This window comes from Notolepis coatsorum (assembly GCF_963971535.1).
Source record: "Notolepis coatsorum genome assembly, chromosome: 3".
Classification (NCBI taxonomy): domain Eukaryota; kingdom Metazoa; phylum Chordata; class Actinopteri; order Aulopiformes; family Paralepididae; genus Notolepis; species Notolepis coatsorum.
The window spans coordinates 145,073,990-145,101,644 of NC_140167.1; the positions used below are offsets into that span (position 1 = coordinate 145,073,990).

The 27,655-nt window shown below is 43.0% G+C and overlaps 1 protein-coding gene across 1 annotated transcript in view; it reads left to right on the forward strand.

Annotated features, from left to right (window-relative positions):
• mlphb (melanophilin b) overlaps window positions 1-27,655 on the forward strand; it is a 251,531-nt gene that overhangs the window by 68,334 nt on the left and 155,542 nt on the right. The gene's annotated exons all lie outside the window — the stretch shown is intronic.

The window sequence follows — 27,655 nt, forward strand, 5'->3', positions numbered from 1 at the left end:
AGAAAAGTTAGAAACAAAACTCGCCCCGTCTCCAAACACAGGCAGATCTCTCCCTCTCTCCTTCTCTCTCTCACACACAGCGCGACGTGGAATCGATTCGTTACACAATCAGACCTATTATATACCAAGAATAACTTCAGTATGAGTACAGGGCTGTACACATATTTTGCATATTGTTAAACGAGCCAAGGCTAGCTATTAAACTATCGATATGAATCGAAAATCTGGGACCCTGATGTAAACAAGACAAACATCTTTCTCTGGTCTGCATCCCCTTAACAATTGTGTGTATTGAGCGTACTGTATTGTACCCATTCTGCAATCTGTTAATAAAGTTCTTATTCATTCATTCATTCAAACATAGACGATATTGAACAAGCATAATCCACGTATTTTCAATCCGAGAGAGCTGCAGTAGTTAAATCAATGAGCCATCGACACAGTCAGTGTGGTAACGTTATTATTGCATCCAAGATTGATACACGGCTGGCTAGGCAGTTGGTAGTCATAGTCTTGTGTTATAAAATAAATAAACAATCAGCAATGTCTTGCTTCATGAATGACCAGCAGTAGCCTAACAGTACTGCTCCTAAAAAAAACTATTTACAAACGTTAACGTTAACCACAGAGAGAGAGAGAGAGAGAGAGAGAGAGAGAGAGAGAGAGAGAGAGAGAGAGAGAGAGAAGAGAGAGAGAGAGAGAGAGAGAGAGAGAGAGAGAGAGAGAGAGAGAGAGAGAGAGAGAGAGAGAGGAGAGAGAGAGAGAGAGAGAGAGAGAGAGAGAGAGAGAGAGACGAGAGAGAGACTCACTGTTTAGTTGACACGTCCAGGGCTTGCCTTGATAAAGTGTATAATCCACTGTTGATGTATTCCAGGATTTCCAGACCACTGTCCACTGTGTCCAGACTGCATCCGCCATATAGCTTGTTAGCCAAGTGTTAGCTTGTTAGCAGCACCACACAACAGTCACAAGTACTTCATTCCTTTGTCCATTTCCGCTCGAACAGACTGCAAACTACCTGGCATTCTATCGCCATGCTCTAAGACAAACTCTAACCTTAACCAACTTTGAAAGAGTGCCTAAGCTTAACAGTCTAAAGAACTTGCAGTCACGGCACGCTCTAAGACAAACAACCTAGGACCAACCTAGGAACCAACCTAGCCGGAATAAGCTAGAATTGGAACATTAGAAATTGGATTCGGCCAATCAGAGATCGTCTCTGTGAAATTCTGCTACGGAAAAAAAATACTGGCATCGGCCAATCAGAGCCGCGAAATGCGGCTACAGAAATTCTTGACGCTACTGGCTAGACCGCTTCAAATCGCGCCCGGATTCCAACATAATAGTCATATTTCAACGCACAACGCGTTATGCACTGATTGGCTGTGACGGATACAGCGATCAAACTGTGACGCGCACTCAGAGCGCTATCGCGTATAGCACTGCGTAAACTCTCTCTCAATGTGTGGGGGGACAGATTTGGGGGCGTGGCGAGTGACGGCGATGGGGGAGGGGGGGGGGGAGGGGGGGTTAGGGGGGGGACCGTCTACCTAGTTTTTTTTTTTTAATACCAGGGGTGCAATACCGCATTTTTCCAAGCGGTGGCGCATTTCTCCATGTAAACGACACACTGAGTGAAGAATGAATGAAAACGTTAGGTTATGACTATAACCAAGTTCTGTTAGTTAGGGGCGATGCTTGGCATCGCTACTGCACTATCTCGCGTACGTGCACGCGTACTGAATAAACCACAAATGTACCTCTAATACCAGTATTAGTCTGACCACACCCCTCATCAGCTTACCTTCATAAGCAGGTGTGTGGTCACCTGCTCTTCCTCCTTCCCAAGCTTTCACCACAAGGTGAGGACAAGGGCTGCAGCGGCCGTCCGATGCCAAGCATCGCCCCTAACTAACAGAACTTGGTTATAGTCATAACCTAACGTTCTGTATCGTTAGTGGCTTAGCTTGGCATCGCTACTGCACAAGGGAGGCCAAGCGGAGCCACTTGGCTGACAAATACACCCCGCTGACAGCCCCCCAAAAACCATCAGAACAGGGAGGGCCGAGCCCCCCCGACCCCCCCTAATGGAGGGTAGCCCCCCTATTAGGGACGTCACGGGAGGGCGACGGACCCGACCGTTGCGAAGAGGCACTCAAGCAACTCAACGCACAGGGTGAGCAGACCGTGGCTTGACCCCACGACTACACACACGCACAACCCGCATGCCACCCGGGAACGAACGGAGGAACAACCTCGGTACTGCCCCCAGAATCACGGGGTCAAGGGCAAACCCAACCCCGTGGGAAGGGCCGTAGCAGCGGAGCACGAAGGAAGACCCAGACCCACCAAAAGGACTGGACTCCCTAGAATGGGGGCCCGGAGAAGTCCATGATGCCAGCATCAAGACCCCACCAGGTGGGCACGTAGTGCCCCGCCCCCCACATCGCCAGCGTATTCGGACAAAGGCCCCTCAGTTACTGCACCTGGTATTCCCAGGCGGAACAACCAGGCCAGAACCTGCCCAGCTTCCGAGATCGGACGAGATCGGGGCGTGTTCAGGTCGGTATGGCCGTAAGCCGAGCGGGCCCCGTCCCCCCAATAGTACACCCGCCTGGCACACTGACCCTGCAGAATAGGCAGTCAGCATGGCCGTAAGCACACAAAAAAGGTTAACCAACGGAAGCAGGCAGCGCACCGGGGAAAAACCAGGGCAACAGGCTGTTAACCCTAGCCTGGAGACTGCGACGAGACAGGCGCCAGAGGGGACAGCTGAACACAGCCGCCCCGGCGGAAGGAGCGTAAGCTGGCGGTGTTGCATGACCAAGCCTCCATTTAACAACCCCCACCCAGAGGGGTCGAGGCAGAGTAGGCTGACACGATTGGCCAGACGTCATGAACGTGCAGGGGCACCCTCAAACGGTGAACCCCGGAGTTGACACTGCTCCAACACACCAGGGAATCAACCACCTCGGTGTTACCCAATGCGGTGGTTGTTCCTATAACCCCTCAAGAAAAAACTCCAAAAACACACCTGCGGGTATACACCGGCTATACCGCAGTACAAGTGTTTCAGTTTCCAAAAAGGGTTAACCCAGGCCTACGGGTCGCAAACATCACTTCGGACCGGGCCTGGCGGTACGGGAAGCACAGGGTCACCAGAGGAGGTCAAAAAACCACCCCCACAGGCCCCTCTTCGCCATGCGTGAGAGAGGAGCGAAAAATAATGGAGAACCAGCCCCTAAGCACACCGTACCTGGTATTCCCCGGCGGTCTCCCAACCAAGTACTAACCAGGACCAACCTGTGTAGCGGCCGAGATCCGACGAGATCGAGCGCGTACAGAATGGCATGGCTGTAGCCATGACGACAGTGCTGAGTAAAAACATACCCAACCAGGGTCTCCATAGCGCTTAACCCTGTGACACCCAGACCGACCTGGCATTTTTCCCCCTGAAAAAGCCCAAGTCCCTCAGGGTACCAGAACAGCAGATCTGCATCCCCGGCGGACAACGGTTCAACTGATCTGGACCAGCGTGACCAGAACCAGTCCCGTGCCCTAACCACGCCGACATGCCTACTCCAGGAGAAGGGCAGATATGCGTGTTGATCTTAACATGAAAAGAAGGCGCCCACCCCAGACGTTCGGACGAACCGCGCCTGGTGGCCCACCCCAAGGGCGTGAGACCCCACTACATATGTTCAGATCCATCCCGTCATCATCCCCCAGACATGAACGAGAATCCGTCGACAACCCACCCAGGTCATGGGATGTGGTCGCCGGAAGAGGAAAAACCCCCATCTCAGTTGCTTTATAAAAACGCTGTTTCAACCACAAGCAACCAAGGCGTGCCAGTCAATCGCACTGTTTACAGCGAGCTAGCCACTATACGTGCGTCGGGACACACCCCATCAATGAACAGGCTATTTAGACCTGTCATTGAATCCCCAAGGCGCCCAGGGGAACGACAAGAGGGGTGTGACACTCCCTAACTCCAACACTTCTGGAATAGAAAGAAGGAAGCATCAACAGTATGTATCCCAGTCTACACAGCCGGGGTAAAAAATTTTCACATTTTTACATCCCACCACCCTCCATAGGAAAGAGACGGGGATCCCCAGAGAGACTTCCACGCGAGCTGTACAGATTGAAAAGAATATATTGCACCTTGAGCCATGTAAAAAACTGGTTTTAGGGCCTCCGGGGAAGAGGCACCGAACCCATACACACTCAATAAACGATTGAATCGAATATACATACAATAGAAAAGGGACCCTTCTAGAGGGTCCACCCACTTTGACAATCTGAGGAGGAAGGCTCTGTACTCTGATGGAGGCTTCCTCACATGGAAGAAGGGAGTCCGAACTCACAGAAGGCCTGAGTAGGCGCTTGGTGAGGAGGAGCCCTGACCACACCCCCTGAAAACAGATCCATCACATGGACCTGAAACAGCACACGGAAGTCCTACCAACAGAGACGCGCACGGTGACGTACTCTATGGCGGGGGAATTCCTGCGGTGCACACGCCCAATATACCAGGCCGTGGGACCAGGAACTCCCCCCCCCCCCCCCCCCCCCCCCCCCGTAACGTGCCGAACCGCCACGTGACGGGAACCTTGAAGGACAGGGGGTGTACCCCTGACCGACAGAACAATGGGGAGAGGAAAGGTTACCAGTTCACCCCTTTACGACCCCACACCCATGATACGACGTAACGACAAAAAGAGAATATGACACAGTCATAGTCAGCTCTATGAAGCGTTTCACAGCTCCACACAGCGCACGAGCTAACCTGCTATCTGATTTTTACTAAGGAAAAACACAGAATAGAGAGGGCTCTAAGAACCCCGGTCCAACATACACATGTGCTTCTGTGGCCAGTACAACCCAGTTGTAGGTCACATGACACACACAACCCATCATCACCTACAAAAAATGGCAAAAACACTCAACAGAGGAACGCCGTTTTTTTCACAATGAGAGAATACATCATTCTTGATTAGTATCGACCACAGGCCTTGCTAAGCACACATGACAGCAACCAAACCAATTTCCCTTTAGGAAATAAGTTTCTCCAGCAGATTTAGCACAACCTCAGCAATCAAGCTAAGAGTTACATCGTATCCCTACCACACAAAAGACACAATTAATGCACAACATGTCTGATAGGAGGTGATAAAGTCCCCAGGGAACCGGGGGGGAAAAACACAATCCTCCTATTTTACCCTCAATACGGCCAGTTAAAACAGGAAAACCTGTTAATGTGTGAACTCACTGTTCATTGTCATTACAGTCTGAGAAAGAACATTCTTTTACTCACTTGTCACCAAGCATAGCTTCATAGGTTAGTTGCCTTAGTAGTGAGTACACGGTACACATAAACACCATGATGTTCCTCACACAACAACCAGATCAATACATCACGATCTGCACGGAGAAGCTAACTGCCAGTGACAAAAACAGCTCACACATAACCCGCAACGTATCCCAAATGCATTGCAACAACACACGGTTTGGGAAAAAACACCGTTATTCACAATACATTTAGCAAAGTAAAACCAGAAGACGTGTTATGAGGTCTGGCCAACCCCGTACCTACCCGGAACGCAGATCAGCGAAGTGCAGTCACAAGACACCGTAGAACACAGCCGTCCTGTGTTGTTCGATCCGGGCAGCGTCGCCGCTCCACCAGTCGCTACAGTCCTCTTTGTTGACGCAATCCCCGTCCAGGCACAGGGCAGGGTCGACGAACATCCCCTGTCAAGGATGACGTCGTGGTCAAGAGTGTAAAACATGTTAAAATCAAAGCACGTTCAACAGAATAGCATCAAGCTAACGGCTGCTCCAACCGTTCGGGTGCTATTGCTTCCGCTCGCGAGACGCCGATCTAACGACGCACGCGATCAGAAGCGAGCTCCCGGCGGCGTGCGAGAAGCTAAGCTACCCCGCGCCAGGCCACTGACCGGCTAACCGTAAGCTATGAACATGTAAACAATGACATAACACTCACCCAGACAGGCCGCCGTTCTGAACCCCTCCTCACTTTTTAAGAGAAAAGAGAAAACAAGACGTCAACACCGCTTCACAACGGTGACATTACCACGTCCGGCGGAATCAGCACAGTACCAACTGGCCTGTATAGCTGACTTTGAACATGAATCTGCCGCTATCGCACATTACATGCATATATCCCCTCGTGAAGGAATACTCTCATTTGGATATGAAAGATGGGGTCTTAACACGGTGACAGAGAGAATCCACTCGTCCAGAACACACAGGGATCACCAGTGTCAATGGTCGCGGCCCACTAGTTAAAACTATAATGGTCGCCAGACCAAGGCCTTCTGTCGCCTAGGCGGCTAAACAAAGGACCCTAGCCTGGGGCCGGTTTCCATAAACTTTGTCAAGTAGCCCCCATAGCACTAACAGACAAGTGGAGCCCGCCAGCAAACACTACTCACCCAACCTGGAACGCACCGCTCCTCACAACAGCGGCATGTCCGACAGTTCAGCTGTGGCCTGACAGGTTTCACCCCAACAAACACAGCAAGGAACTGCAGTTGAGAAGCATGCAGCGGCGTGCTCCCAATACGAAAACCGGTGGAGGGTTTTTAGAATGATCATCATCTTCTAGACACTCCAGTACGAAGACAATATCGCCGTATTTTCTCGAAAATAGTGAGAGAGAAAATAAAGATATGATGTCAACGTATCCTTGTTTCCCAAGCTGTTCCTAATCCAATTTCTTCCATCATGGTGTCAAGTGTGGGGATCTACCGAGGCACTTCTTCCTTGTGGTGAAAGCGAGAAGGAGGAGAGCAGGTGACCACACACCTGCTTATGAAGGTAAGCTGATGAGGGGTGTGGTCAGACTAATACTGGTATTAGAGGTACATTTGTGGTTTATTCAGTACGCGTGCACGTACGCGAGATAGTGCAGTAGCGATGCCAAGCTAAGCCACTAACGATACAGAACTTTATTTAACAGATTGCAGAATGGGTACAATACAGTACGGCTCAATACATACAATTGTTAAGGGGATGCAGACCTGAGAAAGACGTTTGTCTTGTTTCCATCAGGATCCCCCATTTTCAATTCATATAGACATTTATGAAATACACAACATACATGACATTTATGGCATAGGGACATATAGGTATTTAGTACTGATACACTGGGGCGACAGTGGCTCGGGAGGTAGAGCAGTCGTCTGGCAATCCGGAGGTTCCCGGTTCGATTCCCGCTCCTCCCGGGCAGCGTGTTGATGTGTCCTTGAGCAAGACACTTAACCCCTAATTGCTCCCGATGAGCAGGTTGGCACCTTGCATGGTTGCCTCCGCCGTTGGTGTGTGAATGTGTGAGTGAATGGGTAAAAATGTGAGTAACAAATTGTAAAGCGCTTTGGATAAAAGCGCTATATAAAAAAGCAGCCATTTACCATTTACCATTACATTTGTGACATAAACGTTTTAAGCGCCTTTGAGGTGCTTTGGTACCATGAGGTAAGCATAGTCATAGTACCCTTGAATGAGTGCTCCTGCCAGAGTCTTCAGGGTATTCTTGTTTACCAGAGAGGAGATCCGGTACAAGAATCTAGTTCGTTGGTTGACTTTTTTTGAGCTCATACAGAAACAAGTATTGTTGTGACAAATAATAAACAAATTTGAAAGGTTTATGGTGAAAGAACATTTATTATATGGTGCTTCAATTAGCAATTATGAACACAGTAATACAAGATATGCATGATAAAAAAAAATACATGCTAGGTTCCTGAGAAACACTACTATACAATATACAATTTTAGCTCTTAATGTATCTATCACCTTTATCTATCACCAATCACTTTTAATCAAATTTAATTACAGGTACAAAACATTAACATAAATCACTCTTATGCACTGGTACATAAGTTATATAACAAACCTGTTTCTATGTAGACTACTATACAATTTTAACTTTGTCATTATTATACTTAATGTATCTAAACTATATTATACAAGAGCCACATCTGTTCTTTCCTTAAAGTGACTTTATATACCTCATTCCTTTAAAGTGACTTCTCCATTATTTAAATTGACATTTTCACATTTAAACTCATCCAATGCTTCCAAAGACATGTTGTCTCCGATCATGGGCAGAGATGAATTCCTCACAGAGTTCTCTAATGTCAAAGGCATCAACTCTTTCTTGATGTATATGACAAACTGCCACACTGTTCAACCTTTTCTGCTTCATGGAGTTGCGAAGCCAGGTCTTCAACCTCCGGAGTCCGCTGAAACTCCTCTCAGCTTCAGCAGAGGATGAGGGAACAACCAGCAACAGCCTCACAAGGACCTCCACCTGATCAAAAAGACCTCTGACTTCAGGCAACATGCCTCTCAGGATGTCTGCAGCTTCTGTGCTTGATGCATAGGTGTTAGTTGCTTTGAACATGGCTAGCTGAACATCCAGCATCCTCCTGTTCATCTCTGGATACTTGTCCACAATGTCATCACTTTCTCCCCTAATAAGCACACCCTCCAACTTCTGAAGCACTTCAAAACTTCTTTGATTAAACCGCTCTCGGAATTGCAGATCTGCTGTGTCCAGTATTTTGAAGAACTCCCCTCTGAAGAAGTCCACAGAAGTTGCTGGGACATGTGCTGCAGCGTCACCAGTTAGACGTTTTGGAGGGTTGCGGATACGAGGCATTTCCATCGGATCGATGTTTAGTGAGGTGACCAGCTTTGCGGTGTTGTCAAATATCTGTGAATGAATGAAAATTTTATTTAACAGATTGCAGAATGGGTACAATACAGTACAGCTCAATACACACAATTGTTAAGGGGATGCAGACCAGAGAAAGAATTTAGTCTTGTTTACATTAGGGTCCCCCATTTTCAATTCATCATTATTAGTCAGGATTTTCAATTCTTAATGACATTTATGACATAGGATAGGGACATACATATATAGTACTGTTATATTTGTGACATATACCTGTTGGAATCTTTCCTCTGTTCGTTTCTTGTGGAGAGCTGTCTTGACACACTCTACTGCAGCCTGCATCCCTGTGATTGTGGTGGTTCGCCTTTGCAAGGATTTGTTGAGGCATTCCATTGCCTCAAGAACCTCCAAAGCAAGATGGAGTCCCAGAACTGTGTTTCCTTTCTGGAATCTGTCAAGCAGACCATTTGCCTTTGTAGCTGATTCAGAGCCAGTTGAAGCCATCTCTTCCAAGCTGAGTAACACTGCCGCATACTGATTGAGGACTGCATGCACTGCTGCGACTCGCACAGTCCACCGTGTAGGACACATCGGCTTCAGTGTGGTGAAGGATCCATGTGAAGATGTGGCAATGTTGCTGAAGATGTTCTTGAACTTGCCTGAAAGTCCAAACAGACGCCCCAATTCATGGACCCATTGCAGAGCATCACGGACTACAGATGAAGCTGTGCAAGTTGCCTGTGTTATCAAATTAACACAGTGAGGACCACAGTGTACATACAGAGCCAGTGGCTGTGCTTGTGAAATATAGGCTTGTGCACCAGAATATTTTCCGGACATGTTTGCTGCTCCATCATATGTCTGTCCCCGGAGCCCATCAAGAGACAAACCAAGACGAAGCAGCACATCTTTGGCTACATTTGCTAGGTTTTGTCCAGTTGTGAGCGACACTTCATATAAACCAACAAATTCTTCATGGGGAATAAGGTTGTGGTCAACATAGCGAAGACAGATTGATTCCTGTTCGGTCCCAGTGATGTCCTGTGTTCCATCAATAATGATGGAGTATTGCAACTGTGGTTGTGATCTGATTTCAGTGGCTATATCTCTAATGATGGATTTTGCCATTATGTTCAACATTTCATTTTGGATTTGGGGGCTTGTGTAATCGACACGTGAATTAAGCCACTCAAACAACTTGGAGTCATCAGCTGATCTCATCCTGAGTAACTGAGACAGATTTCCTTGATCTGATTCATGGCCTCTGAGAGCCAGACCTTGTCTGCCCAGGAATTGCACACTGCTCATGATCTTCTTCAAGCATGACATGGCTTTTTGCTGTGATGCTGCCAAAGCACTAGAAAGCTGAGCATTAATAGGATTTGGTTTCTGATAATGTTGCATAACTGCAAGCTTATGAGACTTGCTGTTTGTATGATCAGTAAATCTCTCCACAGCCTTTTTCCAGTTTCTGAATCCAGCAGAAACAAATGCTGGATCAGTGTATTTCGCCAGGGTAGACTTCTCACGTTGAAATGCTTTTGCACAATAAAAGCACAGGACTCCATGTGTGTATGACTGTAGTGAATCCAAGAAAATGCTTTAAACCATTTCTCTTGGAAACGTAGCGTTTTGTTTGCCAGTGTTTGACCTGGTATTTCTCTTGGATTGGGCTGATATGGCTTATTTGCATCCACCTGCAGAATAAACAAACCCAAAAAGAGAGAAACCATTAGAACACGGGTATAGGTTTACTAACTTTATTTATTTGAACCATGGGGACAGCGTACATTAATAAAACATTAATGCACCAGTGTTCCATTCCCATTATTGATTGATTGATTGGAAATTGTATTAACAGATTGCAGAATGGGTACAATACAGTACGGCTCAATACACACAATTGTTAAGGGGATGCAGACCAGAGAAAGAATTTAGTCTTGTTTACATCAGGGTCCCCCATTTTCAATTCATCATTATTTTGTCAGGATGATTACAATGAGTTTGTATCTTGTTTGCAAATGACTATGTCTTGCTGATGGACTCTGTAAACAGGCTATTGGGAATGGAATGCAACCCATCACATTCACAGGTTTGGTGTGAGTGCTCGGCCTGAGTACCGGTAATCAGACCATGACATCGTTCACACACCAAACCTGAGGGGAGGGGGCAGGGAGCTCTGTGTCTATCCAGCATCTATCCAACCATCCACTACACAGTCAAATATGTATTTTGTTAAGACATTATTGTTACTTACATAATTTCTGTCATTCAGTGGTGGGGATAGTGCACGCTGCAGCTGTGCATCTACGTTTACAGGCACTGTCTGTGTGCTTTCAGAAGCCGTATTTGCATCCTCCTGCAGAATAAACAAACCCAAAAAGAGAGAAACCATTAGAACACGGGTATAGGTTTACTAACTTTATTTATTTGAACCATGGGGACAGCGTACATTAATAAAACATTAATGCACCAGTGTTCCATTCCCATTATTGATTGATTGATTGGAAATTGTATTAACAGATTGCAGAATGGGTACAATACAGTACGGCTCAATACACACAATTGTTAAGGGGATGCAGACCAGAGAAAGAATTTAGTCTTGTTTACATCAGGGTCCCCCATTTTCAATTCATCATTATTTTGTCAGGATGATTACAATGAGTTTGTATCTTGTTTGCAAATGACTATGTCTTGCTGATGGACTCTGTAAACAGGCTATTGGGAATGGAATGCAACCCATCACATTCACAGGTTTGGTGTGAGTGCTCGGCCTGAGTACCGGTAATCAGACCATGACATCGTTCACACACCAAACCTGAGGGGAGGGGGCAGGGAGCTCTGTGTCTATCCAGCATCTATCCAACCATCCACTACACAGTCAAATATGTATTTTGTTAAGACATTATTGTTACTTACATAATTTCTGTCATTCAGTGGTGGGGATAGTGCACGCTGCAGCTGTGCATCTATGTTTACAGGCACTGTCTGTGTGCTTTCAGAAGCCGTATTTGCATCCTCCTGCAGAATAAACAAACCCAAAAAGAGAGAAACCATTAGAACACGGGTATAGGTTTACTAACTTTATTTATTTGAACCATGGGGACAGCGTACATTAATAAAACATTAATGCACCAGTGTTCCATTCCCATTATTGATTGATTGATTGGAAATTGTATTAACAGATTGCAGAATGGGTACAATACAGTACGGCTCAATACACACAATTGTTAAGGGGATGCAGACCAGAGAAAGAATTTAGTCTTGTTTACATCAGGGTCCCCCATTTTCAATTCATCATTATTTTGTCAGGATGATTACAATGAGTTTGTATCTTGTTTGCAAATGACTATGTCTTGCTGATGGACTCTGTAAACAGGCTATTGGGAATGGAATGCAACCCATCACATTCACAGGTTTGGTGTGAGTGCTCGGCCTGCGTACCGGTAATCAGACCATGACATCGTTCACACACAAAACCTGAGGGGAGGGGGCAGGGAGCTCTGTGTCTATCCAGCATCTATCCAACCATCCACTACACAGTCAAATATGTATTTTGTTAAGACATTATTGTTACTTACATAATTTCTGTCATTCAGTGGTGGGGATAGTGCACGCTGCAGCTGTGCATCTACGTTTACAGGCACTGTCTGTGTGCTTTCAGAAGCCGTATTTGCATCCTCCTGCAGAATAAACAAACCCAAAAAGAGAGAAACCATTAGAACATGGATATAGGTTTACTAACTTTATTTATTTGAACCATGGGGACAGCGTACATTAATAAAACATTAATGCACCAGTGTTCCATTCCCATTATTGATTGATTGATTGGAAATTGTATTAACAGATTGCAGAATGGGTACAATACAGTACGGCTCAATACACACAATTGTTAAGGGGATGCAGACCAGAGAAAGAATTTAGTCTTGTTTACATCAGGGTCCCCCATTTTCAATTCATCATTATTTTGTCAGGATGATTACAATGGGGTTGTATCCTACCCACCCCCCCCCCCCCCCCACCTCCAATGTACAGCCCCACCCCACCTACCCAACCTCCTCCAATGCACAGTTTCTATGTCAAATGTATACTCTTTTTCTGGATTTTTTTAGTATCACAAACAGTACTGTATTTGAAAATCTGGTATGTCATGAATGTATAGATGTAGCAGTACTGTCTATCTGTATGTCGTGTGTGTCATATGATGAATTGAAAATGGGGGACCCTGATGGAAACAAGACGAAAGTCTTTCTCAGGTCTGCATCCTCTTAACAATTTATGTATTGAGCTGTACTGTACTGTACCCATTCTGCAATCTGTTAATAAACTTTTCAATCAATCAATCAATCATGGACTTATGAACCACGATTATTTTCAAGAGAAACAAACAGGCAAATAGCTATAGCTATATAGTCAATCTGGACAAATACATTAGGCCTATATTAAAAAAAGAAAATCTGCTAAAATGCTGTTACTTGCCTTCCTGTTTCGTGGTGGTGTCGTCACTGCTGCTGGTTTAGCTCCGGGCGACAGCGTAGCAAAACTTAGTTTGCTTTGAAGAAGTAGCTTTCTCCTCTTGGGCGACGGTGCCATCTCGTTGTTGCTGCACGCAGGTAGGAGTCGGACATAGCACTGAATGTCTTATCTTATCTCTCTTTATACCGTATTTGATGACGTATTTTAACACACACCTCGGCTGAGGGGACGACCCGAGCTATTATTATGCAAAGACGAGTACTTTAGCGAGTGGGTACTTGGCCCGTGCAAATGCGACCCCCATCTACTACTCTTTGCATACAGGTAGTCAGACGGGGGGGGGACATTAACTGCATTCTGAAAAAATGGGGGGGACCCATTCCCAAGTCCCCCGTGCCAAATACGCCCCTGGCGTATAGCCCGGGCCGAGAAATTAAAAAAATTTAAAAAATTAAAAAAAACGTGATGTCACTTCCTGCTCAGGAAAACGAGTGTTTTTTTATTTGAGATAATAACGTTATATTGTGCATTGGAAATAGAAACATACTTAAAATGAGTAAATATTATTCATTTTAAACATGTTTATATTATTTATAGGGCTATAAAACAAAAAACTAAAACGTTTTATTTTCTTCTTCTGTGATTTAACAGCAGCTGGCAGCAGGTGGGTCGGCGCCCTTGCGCCCCTAGTGGCAGAGCCGCCACTGCTCAGGCTGGTCACTTGAAGAAAGGGGGTCTCATATGGATCCGGTCCTTGTAATCCAAGTGCTCGGTAGCTGGGTAATAGCTTTAATCCAAAGCCCGATGGCAGTGATGATAGCCAGCCAGCTTCGTCCTCGAAGCTAGCCCGATGCAGATCTTCAGGGTAGTTAACTCCAAACGACAATGGTATTAACGATGCTCTTCTCCACGGTACTACGTTTCCACCAACAATGGTTCCACAATATCAAGGTAGTATCTAAGGAGCTACTAGTTATCCGTAACGATACGCCGCGGTAGGTTCCAATGCTCACATGTCCAATAGTTCTGCTGCTAGGTTCACCTCGTGTTCTGATACTAATTACGTTAAGTCCACACACACTTGCTAAGGTTCACACTAGTTACTAAACGAACGAACTGCTTGTTACTGCTGCACACCGAACGAACTGCGTTAACGTTAGATTCACACAAAAATGACGAACTCTTCACTTCACGTTAGGTTAGTTCGAACTGCTGCTGTTTGCGCCTTCCACAATATATACTTAGAGTGCTTTCTAGGGCGCAACCGAATCTCTTGTCCGGAATCAATGCGCTGGCCAAGGGCATGTCTCAACTTGTCCAGACTTGTCTGAGGGGCGCGACTCTTGGCGCCGCCAGTGTCAAGGGCGTTATCCAATGAGGAAAGCGAATAATGCTATGATTCAAACGGAGGCTTAAAGGGATATAGCTTATATATATAAATAATATACAAGTTATATAAAACAATAAAACGTAGATTCTCAGTGTTAATCTGGCCCTTCAGAACACTAAGAGAATAATCAAATACTCTAGTCACCTAAACAACTGCCTCTTTGAACTGCTGCAGTCAGGCAAGCGCTACCGGAGCCTCATGGCCAGTACAGAGAGACTCAGAAAGAGCTTCTATCCCCAGGCCATCAGGATGCTCAATGACAATGACACTATGTAACAACCCATCATCTACACCAGACCTGGGCATTGTATGGCCCGCGGGCCGCATCCGGCCCGCGGGATGATTCTGACCGGCCCGCGAAAGATTACATGATAACAAAAAAAAATTAAAAAAAAAAAAAAAAAAAAAAATTTACTTTTTTCTTTTCATGTCAACGTTCACACGCACAATATACGCTTAGGAGACATGCTCAGAAGATGTTGGTTCTCTTTGGATCCACCTACATATGTGAACAGACATTCTCAGTCATGACATTTACCAAGTCCAGGTACAGATCCTCTCTCACTGATGAACATCTGGCAGCTGTGCTTCGCATCTCCACCTCAGACATGCAACCTGACTTTGATGGACTTGTTAAAGCTCAACAGAGACTGGATTTCTCACACTGAATGAAACAAAAAAGAACTGAAGAACACTAAAATGTGGAAATATAACAAGTGAAATGGGACACTTGATATTTTTTTTTCTTAAATGTTTAATATAGGCATGTAAAGTAAAAAAGGCTACAAAACGAGGACACTTTTCTTTACACAGTTCAGTGACATGTCTTGTTTATTTTTGCTATAAGATGATGTGATGTCTTTAGAAAGCTAAGAAAATCCTTGTTTCAATAGAAACAATAGAAACTCGTTATTAATGTTTCACATTTAGTTTATCATTTTGGAAATAAATTCTATTTGAATAAATGATATTTTTGAAAGCTAACCTCACCTTTTAATTGCCAAATAATAACATACACTCTTACCAGGGGTCAAAACAATGCCATTTACTGCTTTTTATATAGAAATAAAATGTATATTATGCATAATTGAGTTTGGAATTTTGGCCCGGCCCCCCAACATATTTTCAGTTGCTCATTCGGCCCCCCGGGAAAAATAATTGCCCACCCCTGATCTACACACATTGCACACACATCCACATGTACACACCCACTTTAAACAAACACTCACCTTACCACTCACTTTATTCACTTTAGACACTTTAACTTATGTATATTGACTTTACCTACTTTCTACCTCTTAATTTGTTTTACTTACTTTCTCGTTAATGTATGTAGCACACTCTCAGGGGCTCATAAGAAACAAGCATTTCATTATAAGAAACAAGCATTTCATTATAAAGTATCCTGTATTTTGTTCTGACAAATAAAAACAAACTTGAACTTGAACGTCCGGTATAAACCACGCCCAACCACGCCTAATTTCGATGGTTGAACACATACAGATACATACAGATATACAGATAATGGCGTCTCCGCACACCCCTAGTAAAGAGGCAGGGAGTTTGGTGGAAAATAAGTGTAATAAATAAGATGCAGATTTAGCATCTTGAGATGAAGTGCAGAGCTCCAGTGGGTAAAGAGTAGCCTCCATGTTCTGGGGTGCACTGCATGGCATACCAATGACATTTAAGTTGCTAAGGAATATGTGTGGAACAAGTATCCCTTTGTAAAGAGGAATTGCCATATCTAAGTCACAAGGCCAATTTTTGTTAGACTGTGCCTGAATGAAAAACAACTCTCTCTCTCTCTCTCTCTCTCTCTCTCTCTCTCTCTCTCTCTCTCTCTCTCTCTCTCTCTCTCTCTCTCTCTCTCTCTCTCTCTCTCTCTCTCTCTCTCTCTCTCTCTCTCTCTCTCTCTCTCTCTCACAAATAGAAAACACTATTCCCTGCCAAAGTCCTTCTCCAGTGGTTTTTTGTTTCCCATTTCAAAGGAGCAGTTGTTAGGTTATTGTTGTTTTTGTCCAAGCCCAGAATCTATAAATGTGTATATATTTAATAATATGTCATGTGGTTTATACTATAAAACGTTCACACATGCATCCTGTCAAACCACAGATATGTTGGATATGAAGATGAAGCAATATGTTTTGAACATCACTTCTGAACAATGTTTTCCCTCCCAGTCAAGCCAGCGATGGCAAAACACTCACAAAACAATCACTGTAACACTGTGGTTTCTTTTTGATTTGGGATATCAATCATTAAAGTTGCAGTTGGCAACTTCTGAGATATTGGCAAGAGTGAGTTTACCTGCCCAGCAGAAATCGAGCAAGCTCTACATCGTTTTTCATGCACACACAACAAAAGGTTTTCCATAGACTCCCAGAGGCACCAGCAGCTTTAAGCTAAAATTTATCTTTAGCCTGCCCTACACTGTAAACCCGCATGTTCAAAATAATCAATTAGTTTGAGTAGGGTATACTCAATATTCTATGAAAGTTCTACTAACTTGAATGTCTTCAGTTCGTGTGACGTGTTCTTATGTTTTGAGTAAATAAAACTCGTAGTTTTTGATTGATTTGGAACTATTCACTTATTAAGTAAGTATAATGTAAACGCATAACTTAAGTACAACTTAAGATAATTAAGTAGATACAGACTGTAAACCGCATTATGTTTTTAGTAAATAAAACTCATAGTTTTTGATTGACTTGGAATTATTCACTTATTAAGTAAGTATAATGTAAAAGCATAACTTAAGTACAACTTAAGATAATTAAGTAGATACAGACTGTAAACCGCATTATGTTTTGAGTAAATAAAAGTCATAGTTTTTGATTGACTTGGAATTATTCACTTATTAAGTAAGTATAATGTAAAAGCATAACTTAAGTACAACTTAAGATAATTAAGTAGATACAGACTGTAAACCGCATTATGTTTTGAGTAAATAAAATTCATAGTTTTTGATTGACTTGGAACTATTCACTTATTAAGTAAGTATAATGTAAAAGCATAACTTAAGTACAACTTAAGATAATTAAGTAGATACAGACTGTAAACCGCATTATGTTTTGAGTAAATAAAACTCATAGTTTTTGATTGACTTGGAACTATTCACTTATTAAGTAAGTGTAATGTAAAAGCATAACTTAAGTACAACTTAAGATAATTAAGTAGATACAGACTGTAAACCGCATTATGTTTTGAGTAAATACAACTCATAGTTTTTGATTGACTTGGAACTATTCACTTATTAAGTAAGTATAATGTAAAATCATAACTTAAGTACAACTTAAGATAATTAAGTAGATACAGACTGTAAACTGCATTATGTTTTGAGTAAATAAAACTCATAGTTTTTGATTGACTTGGAACTATTCACTTATTAAGTAAGTATAATTTAAAAGCATAACTTAAGTACAACTTAAGATAATTAAGTAGATACAGACTGTAAACTGCATTATGTTTTGAGTAAATAAAAACTCATAGTTTTTGATTGACTTGGAACTATTCACTTATTAATTAAGTATAATGTAAAAGCATAACTTAAGTACAACTTAAGATAATTAAGTAGATACAGACTGTAAAACGCATTATGTTTTGAGTAAATAAAACTCATAGTTTTTGATTGACTTGGAACTATTCACTTATTAAGTAAGTATAATGTAAAAGCATAACTTAAGTACAACTTTATTAACAGATTGCAGAATGGGTATAGAGGTGTGATAGGTGTGATAGGTGTGAGAGGTGTGATAGGTGGGGTTGGTGTGAGAGGTGTGAGAGGTGTGAGAGGTGTGATAGGTGTGATAGGTGGGATAGGTGGGATAGGTGTGATAGGTGTGATAGGTGTGAGAGGTGTGATAGGTGTGATAGGTGTGATAGGTGTGATAGGTGTGATAGGTGTGAGAGGTGTGATAGGTGTGATAGGTGTGAGAGGTGTGATAGGTGTGAGAGGTGTGATAGGTGTGAGAGGAGTGATAGGTGTGAGAGGAGTGATAGGTGTGAGAGGTGTGATAGGTGTGATAGGTGTGAGAGGTGTGATAGGTGTGATAGGTGGGATCGGTGTGAGAGGTGTGATAGGTGTGAGAGTTGTGAGAGGTGTGAGAGGTGTGATAGGTGTGAGAGGTGTGATAGGTGTGAGAGGTGTGATAGGTGTGATAGGTGTGATAGGTGTGAGAGGTGTGATAGGTGTGAGAGGAATGATAGGTGTGAGAGGTGTGATAGGTGTGATAGGTGTGATAGGTGGGATCGGTGTGAGAGGTGTGATAGGTGTGAGAGGTGTGAGAGGTGTGATAGGTGTGAGAGGTGTGATAGGTGTGAGAGGTGTGATATGTGTGATAGGTGTGAGAGGTGTGATAGGTGTGAGAGGTGTGAGAGGTGTGATAGGTGTGATATGTGTGATAGGTGTGATAGGTGTGATAGGTGTGATAGGTGTGAGAGGTGTGATAGGTGTGATAGGTGTGAGAAGTGTGATAGGTGTGAGAGGTGTGATAGGTGTGAGAGGTGTGATAGGTGTGAGAGGTGTGATAGGTGTGAGAGGAGTGATAGGTGTGAGAGGAGTGATAGGTGTGAGAGGTGTGATAGGTGTGAGAGGTGTGATAGGTGTGATAGGTGTGATAGGTGGGATCGGTGTGAGAGGTGTGATAGGTGTGAGAGTTGTGATAGGTGTGAGAGGTGTGAGAGGTGTGAGAGGTGTGATAGGTGTGATAGGTGTGAGAGGTGTGATAGGTGTGATAGGTGTGAGAGGTGTGAGAGGTGTGATAGGTGTGAGAGGTGTGATAGGTGTGAGAGGTGTGATAGGTGTGAGAGGAGTGATAGGTGTGAGATGTGTGATAGGTGTGATAGGTGTGATAGGTGGGATCGGTGTGAGAGGTGTGATAGGTTTGAGAGGTGTGAGAGGTGTGAGAGGTGTGATAGGTGTGAGAGGTGTGATAGGTGTGAGAGGTGTGATAGGTGTGATAGGTGTGAGAGGTGTGATAGGTGTAAGAGGTGTGAGAGGTGTGATAGGTGTGATAGGTGTGAGAGGTGTGATAGGTGTGAGAGGTGTGATAGGTGTGATAGGTGGGAGAGGTGTGAGAGGTGTGAGAGGTGTGATAGGTGTGAGAGGTGTGAGAGGTGTGATAGGTGTGATAGGTGGAATCGGTGTGAGAGGTATGATAGGTGTGAGAGGTGTGAGAGGTGTGATAGGTGTGAGAGGTGTGAGAGGTGTGATAGGTGTGAGAGGTGTGATAGGTGGGATCGGTGTGAGAGGTGTGATAGGTGTGAGAGGTGTGATAGGTGTGAGAGGTGTGATAGGTGTGATAGGTGTGAGAGGTGTGATAGGTGTGAGAAGTGTGATAGGTGTGAGAGGTGTGAGAGGTGTGATAGGTGTGAGAGGTGTGATAGGTGTGATAGGTGTGAGAGGTGTGATAGGTGTGAGAGGTGTGATAGGTGTGATATGTGTGAGAGGTGTGATAGGTGTGATAGGTGTGATAGGTGGGATCGGTGTGAGAGGTGTGATAGGTGTGAGAGGTGTGAGAGGTGTGATAGGTGTGAGAGGTGTGATAGGTGTGATAGGTGTGATAGGTGTGATAGGTGTGAGATGTGTGAGAGGTGTGATAGGTGTGAGAGGTGTGAGAGGTGTGATAGGTGTGATAGGTGTGATAGGTGTGAGAGATGTGATAGGTGTGAGAGGAGTGATAGGTGTGAGAGGTGTGATAGGTGTGATAGGTGTGATAGGTGGGATCGGTGTGAGAGGTGTGATAGGTGTGAGAGGTGTGAGAGGTGTGATAGTTGTGAGAGGTGTGATAGGTGTGAGAGGTGTGATAGGTGTGATAGGTGTGAGAGGTGTGAGAGGTGTGAGAGGTGTGATAGGTGTGAGAGGTGTGATAGGTGTGATAGGTGTGATAGGTGGGATCGGTGTGAGAGGTATGATAGGTGTGAGAGGTGTGAGAGGTGTGATAGGTGTGATAGGTGTGAGAGGTGTGAGAGGTGTGATAGGTGTGAGAGGTGTGATAGGTGGGATCGGTGTGAGAGGTGTGATAGGTGTGATAGGTGGGATCGGTGTGAGAGGTGTGATAGGTGTGAGAGGTGTGATAGGTGTGAGAGGTGTGATAGGTGTGAGAGGTGTGATAGGTGTGAGAAGTGTGAGAAGTGTGATAGGTGTGAGAGGTGTGATAGGTGTGAGAGGTGTGATAGGTGTGAGAGGAGTGATAGGTGTGAGAGGTGTGATAGGTGGGATCGGTATGATAGGTGGGATCGGTGTGAGAGGTGTGATAGGTGTGAGAGGTGTGATAGGTGTGAGAGGTGTGATAGGTGTGAGAGGTGTGATAGGTGTGATAGGTGTGAGAGGTGTGATAGGTGTGATAGGTGTGAGAGGTGTGAGAGGTGTGATAGGTGTGAGAGGTGTGATAGGTGTGAGAGATGTGATAGGTGTGAGAGGAGTGATATGTGTGAGAGGTGTGATAGGTGTGAGAGGTGTGATAGGTGTGATAGGTGTGATAGGTGGGATCGGTGTGAGAGGTGTGATAGGTGTGAGAGGTGTGAGAGGTGTGATAGGTGTGAGAGGTGTGAGAGGTGTGATAGGTGTGAGAGGTGTGATAGGTGTGATAGGTGTGATAGGTGTGAGAGGTGTGATAGGTGTGATAGGTGTGAGAGGTGTGATATGTGTGATAGGTGTGATAGGTGTGAGAGGTGTGAGAGGTGTGATAGGTGTGAGAGGTGTGAGAGGTGTGATAGGTGTGATAGGTGTGATAGGTGGGATCGGTGTGAGTGGTGTGAGAGGTGTGAGAGGTGTGAGAGGTGTGATAGGTGTGAGAGGTGTGAGAGGTGTGATAGGTGTGAGAGGTGTGATAGGTGGGATCGGTGTGAGAGGTGTGATAGGTGTGATAGGTGGGATTGGTGTGAGAGGTGTGATAGGTGTGAGAGGTGTTAGCTTTTTATGGGTTGTCTTGCTAATGTCCTGTCATGCCTCCGGTCTAGCGGATACGGTGACGCGTCATACAGGAGTCATACATGCATATAGTTGCATATAGCATGTTCTCAATGAAGATATGACCTGTGCCTGTATGCTAGCATGATATGGTTGGTATCTATGACCTGTGCCTGTATGCTAGCATGACAAGGTTGGTATCTATGACCTGTGCCTGTATGCTAGCATGACATGGTTGGTATCTATGACCTGTGCCTGTATGCTAGCATGACATGGTTGGTATCTATGACCTGTGCCTGTATGCTAGCATGACACGGTTGGTATCTATGACCTGTGCCTGTATGCTAACATGACATGGTTGGTATCTATGACCTGTGCCTGTATGCTAGCATGACATGGTTGGTATCTATGACCTGTGCCTGTATGCTAGCATGACATGGTTGGTAACTATGACCTGTGCCTGTATAGCATGACACGGTTGGTATCTATGACCTGTGCCTGTATGCTAGCATGACACGGTTGGTATCTATGACCTGTGCCTGTATGCTAGCATGACATGGTTGGTATCTATGACCTGTGCCTGTATGCTAGCATGACATGGTTGGTATCTATGACCTGTGCCTGTATGCTAGCATGACACGGTGAGAGACAGAGAGAGAGAGAGAGAGAGAGAGAGAGAGAGAGAGAGAGAGAGAGAGAGAGAGAGAGAGAGAGAGAGAGAGAGAGAGAGAGAGAGAGAGAGACAGAGAGAAAGTGAGAGAGATGTTAATAAAGTTTTCAATCAATCAATCAATCAATCAATCAATCCGGGCCTGTGACGTCACTGTACCCATTCTGCAATCTGTTAATAAAGTTTTCAATCAATCAATCAATCAATCAATCAATCAATCAATCAATCCGGGCCTGTCACGGTCACTGTACCCATGAATTTAATAAAGGAATATCTTATCTTATCTTATAAAAAATATATTTTCCACTAATTTCTATGTTTCAACATTACTGTCTGATGCAGTAACATTAGTGTGATGATGTCTGCATGAAAACATGCAACCTGCATGTTTCCCAGATAGCAAAAGACATTAATTAAATGTTGGATTTTGGTCAGATTGCTTATTTTTGGTTGAGGTTGAAAAAGCTATGTTGATTCAATATTTAATTACAGATACTATTTCAACATTTGAAAAACTGTCGTTGAATCAATTTAGTATATATTCCCCCTCCCCTCCTCCCCTCCTCCCCCTCCCCTTCGAGAGGGTAGTCCTAAGCAACTCGCGAGACCTAGAAGATCTCACGGGACTTGAGGTATTCAAACGTAACTTGGCGCGATCGATGGTGTCTTCACTACTGGCTTGACAAATAGTCTGAGCCAAACTCCTTGGTAAGTCATTGACAATATAATGTATTATGCCATTCACATACCATAATCTTGCTGTCATCGTTTGACTACATGCTACTTTGTGAATTATTACCGTGGTGGCAACTAGTAGCCTACAGTGCAGAACGAGCTTGTTAGCATTGTTAGCATTATTAGCTAGCATGCTAGATAGTATACTGAGTTCTTATGGGAATAGTATGATCCCGTTCAGATACCATCACCGGGCTGTTATCGTTTGACTAAATGTTATCTCTGTGCCGTGGCAAATAGTTTGGAGCTTGTTTTAGCAAATAGTATTGCATATTATTACAGTAGCTAGCATGCTACTAATGTTAGCTAGCTAGCATGCTACTAACGTTAGCTAGCTAGCATGCTAGCTAACGTTAGTCCGCCATTTTGTTTCGTGATTAAAATGTACGTTTTTAATAGTTACATAAGCATTGTTGTAACTAGTGTTAACAAATATTTGACCTGTGCCTGTATGCTAGCATGACACTGTTGGTATCTATGACCTGTGCCTGTATGCTAGCATGACACTGTTGGTATCTATGACCTGTGCCTGTATGCTAGCATGACACTGTTGGTATCTATGACCTGTGCCTGTATAGCATGACACTGTTGGTATCTATGACCTGCGCCTGTATAGCATGACACTGTTGGTATCTATGACCTGTGCCTGTATAGCATGACACTGTTGGTATCTATGACCTGTGCCTGTATAGCATGACACTGTTGGTATCTATGACCTGTGCCTGTATGCTAGCATGACACGGTTGACTATTTATTATAGTTCAATTGTGTTAAACTTGGGACACAGCCATGGCTCTATATTTTATTTCGTTTTGTATGTGAGGCATTTTAGCTTGAAGTTGTTGTTTTGCATTGTGGGTCTTCAGCACAAAGGAATCCCTTGCTGAGGGTAAAAGATGGTTTTCTGTCTGCTCAGACTCAGAATACTTAATTAACATGATATGTGCTTCATAAAAAACAGATATTGTTTATCTGGTTTTGGTTATTTTGCACAGTAAATGGGTGGTTGACGTTTTAGGCTGAAAAAAAGTTTTTTTTAAATATATCGCATATGAGTAATGGAAATCATTCAGTTCTGTTTTACGGACTCTTATCTTTCTAAAAATATGTGTGGTATTGTAGATTTTTTCGTGTAATATATTTTTTTCCATTAGTATAATGTGCTAGTCACTAGCAGCTAGTGAGTAAAATTGTCATATGGTGTGACATGAAGGTTATTCTGTACAAAATTGAAAAGGGGTGTATTTTTTATTATGTATGTTTATTTATCAGCATTCCTCATCACTACTCTACACATTTCTAGCTCTTCCTTGTGCAAATTAGTTACATTTTGCATAATTTTTCTTAATCAAAACTCATGGTAAGACGATTGCACTAAATTTAACTATGTATTTCTAATTCATTTTGGCAAACCTTCTTATAAAAACACCAAAATGCTAGAAATATTTGGTGACACTGTTATTTATCTGTCCCATTGATGATTTTAACATGTCTTACCAAAAAGCCTTCATAATTTCATAATTCTGAAAGTCACACCAAATGATATGCCGTCACGCCATATGATGAATCACACCACACAACAACCCGTAATGCAAAAACATGTATTTAAAGGGGAACTATCTTATAAATGGCCTTTTTGAGTGTTTAGCATTGTTTCCTAGCTATGTGAACTTATATTAATATGATCTATGTCTCAAAATTCTCATATTGGCGCATTCTTCCAATTCTCCTCTCACAATATTCACCCTCACTGAACTGAGTCGTTTGAAAATGTGCCTATATGTGATGTCATATAGTCACTGCTGCATGTTAATGTTCAGGCGAACACGACGCTCCGCAGTGGTTTAGGAGCCGCCCTGCAGCCCAGGCTCAAAACAGCTCGAGATCTTGAGGTAGAAAAATGCTGTTTTTGAGGACTTGATTAGAAATACAAAACAATGAATAAAAAAATATATATATTACAGAGGTGTTCCATAGACTCACAGGAATTGTGTAAAAGTGCCCAAATAGTGAAAGAAATAGTAAAATAGTTCCCCTTTAATAAATTTAACAAACAACCAAAAACATATGAATTATATCATGGGTTCAAATTAAGAAAAACTGTTATAAAATGTTATAAACAGTGTGTCACAAAATACATCGTATAGCACTTGGGTTCTGAACAACTGAATAACCTGAAGAAACATATGAATTAATCGTCCAACCGTTACAATCAATTGTAATAATCATTGAAATTTATTTTTAATAAAAAAAATTATTCACTACATACATTAAATGTAGTCGAACATAACAGTAGAATCATTTTGAAAAACTGTTTTAAAATAGTGTCTCACAAAAGACATTAATAGCACTTGGGTTCTGAACAACTGAAGAACCTGAAGAAACATCGTCCAACTGTATTAATTCCAAGGTGCTGTCTCATTTGAATATTGTCTTATCAATTCTAATAATCATTGAACATTTATTTATTTTGTAAGTCAAGGCAATTTAGTTGAACAGTGACTGAACAACAAGCCTCAATTATGTATTGCCGGCTCAGTACTGATTGAACAGAAGCCAGTCGTAGTTGGCAAGCATGGCAAACCGACTGCAATGCTGGGGTTGTGTGATTTTACTCAGTATTTATTTTTGGTGGTAGAAAATGCAGTCGGGCCTCCTTGGCCACACAAAAGCATTCTGCCTCCCAAGCTGCTCCAGACAATTCACCTTCAGCTCATCCTCATCTATTTCCATTATCTGCCCCACATATGGCCTTTCTCCATACTTCACTATTACAAATAGCCCCTCGACATACTTTTCATCATCATCATCATCATCATCATCATCATCATCATCATCATCATCACCATCTTCATCAATGACATCTGACTGAACTTGAATGATGATGGGACCTTTGCTTGATGGGTCAGGTGGCACATCAGCAGGAGAGCTACTTGACTCTGCACGGGGCACATCCGATGTGTTGTGGTCAAACTCAAGTTGAGTTGGCTGGTAGCAATCTGTTTTCTCAGACCCCATGTCAAATCTTCACCTTTTTCATCCAAGTGTGTGTGCGCGCACGCGTGTTTACACTATGAGATTTCTAGATATACTGGGCTTTTCTACCTGTGTACAGCACATGCTGTACAACTACAGTAATATATTTTATACGTTTAATGGTTAAATGAACTTTTCTCGTCTTCTTCTCAGGACATCCTCTCTCCTTACAGGATCTCCATTTAGCCTCTCCCTGTATTCTCTTGTTCTGTCTGTACTTGCCATTCCTCTATGAAATCTGTCTCAAACTGAAAAACAAGTGAAAGGGAAATATTTCAACTACAACATCTTGTAGATAGACATGGATTTAGTTTGATAAATGGAATAGTAGGGAAGTAGGGATACAAGTAGGTATACTTTAGAAAACGTGTTTATAATTAAATATAATATAAAATATAATTAAAAGGACAAAATATTCATTAAACTTAAGTATTAGTTATAAAATATGTATGAAATAGCATTATATATGTAGTTAAATGCAGTTCATATCATATAGTGTGACACATGAATCATATGGTGTGACGAGAAAACCCTGTCACACCATATGATGAAGTGTCATACCATATGATGTTTCATGAACTTAGCACACCATTGTGCATTGGGGCTATATGCTAGCATGCTAACAACATGCTCATTGGCACATGGCAATATAGATTTAAGTTTAGTATTGACTAAAAAGTATCTTATTTTTGGCATTTTTGCGTAAAATGCATCACACCAAAAGACAGTGTGAAAGGTCTAAAAGTGGAAGTGCCAAAATATACCTTATATATTGAGAAAACTAAGAGGGGTAACTCACCTTCTAACCTTGTAATGACTTTTCAGAGATGTTGTCCTACTTCCTGAAAAGATGAAGGACCCCTCCACCCCAAAGGTTTCCAAACAATTGCCAGTTGAAAAATATGAAAATGGTGTCACACCATATGATATCCAATTTTGGGACAAAACCTTTTTGTTTCTGGAGCATTCAAAATATTATGCCTGGACTTTTAGAAGATCACACTAACAAGTAGACATCTGAGTTGTCAATATGTAGTTAAATAAATAACAAATGCAAAAATGTTCTTGTTTTTATTCAAAATCAAACTTTGCAAAATGTCTGTGGGACATTCACACCATATGAGCTTTTACTCATTTGGCTGACATTTTTGAATAACTGGAACAATATTCGCAAAAATGCTCTGTGCATTCATATAATACTAAATGTTCTGTGCAATATAACAAAATGTTCTCATATATTTTTTCATTATTTACTTATCTTTGACACTAAGGACTCCAAAAAGGCCACGTCACGTCAACCACCCAAATACTTATTCAGGCCTACCTGCAATTCAGAATTTAATCCAGCAGGGCGGCAGTGAATAGTTATTTTATTAATCGATTATTGTGCCTTAATCACTTGTTGTGTAATTGACCAGTTTATATTCTGTATAAGTTCATATTCTGTATATGTTAATGATGACGCTTTCTGTGTTGTGTTTATGATTACTCCTTAGGTCCTTGAGCTGCTGTCTGGTCACAACGATACAGTCCCACTCTCAGCATACAAGATCGATGGTCTGCTGCTGCTGCTGCTGACTCCCAAGTTGCGATTCATTCAAGTTTCCATAGCACAATGGCAGCTGCCTCCCCACAACCCATGATCCTTCGTGTTGTTGAGACAGACCGGGCTAGAAAATTAAAACTCAGTTCACGACCCGCCTCTGTTGATGCACTGATCAAGATTAT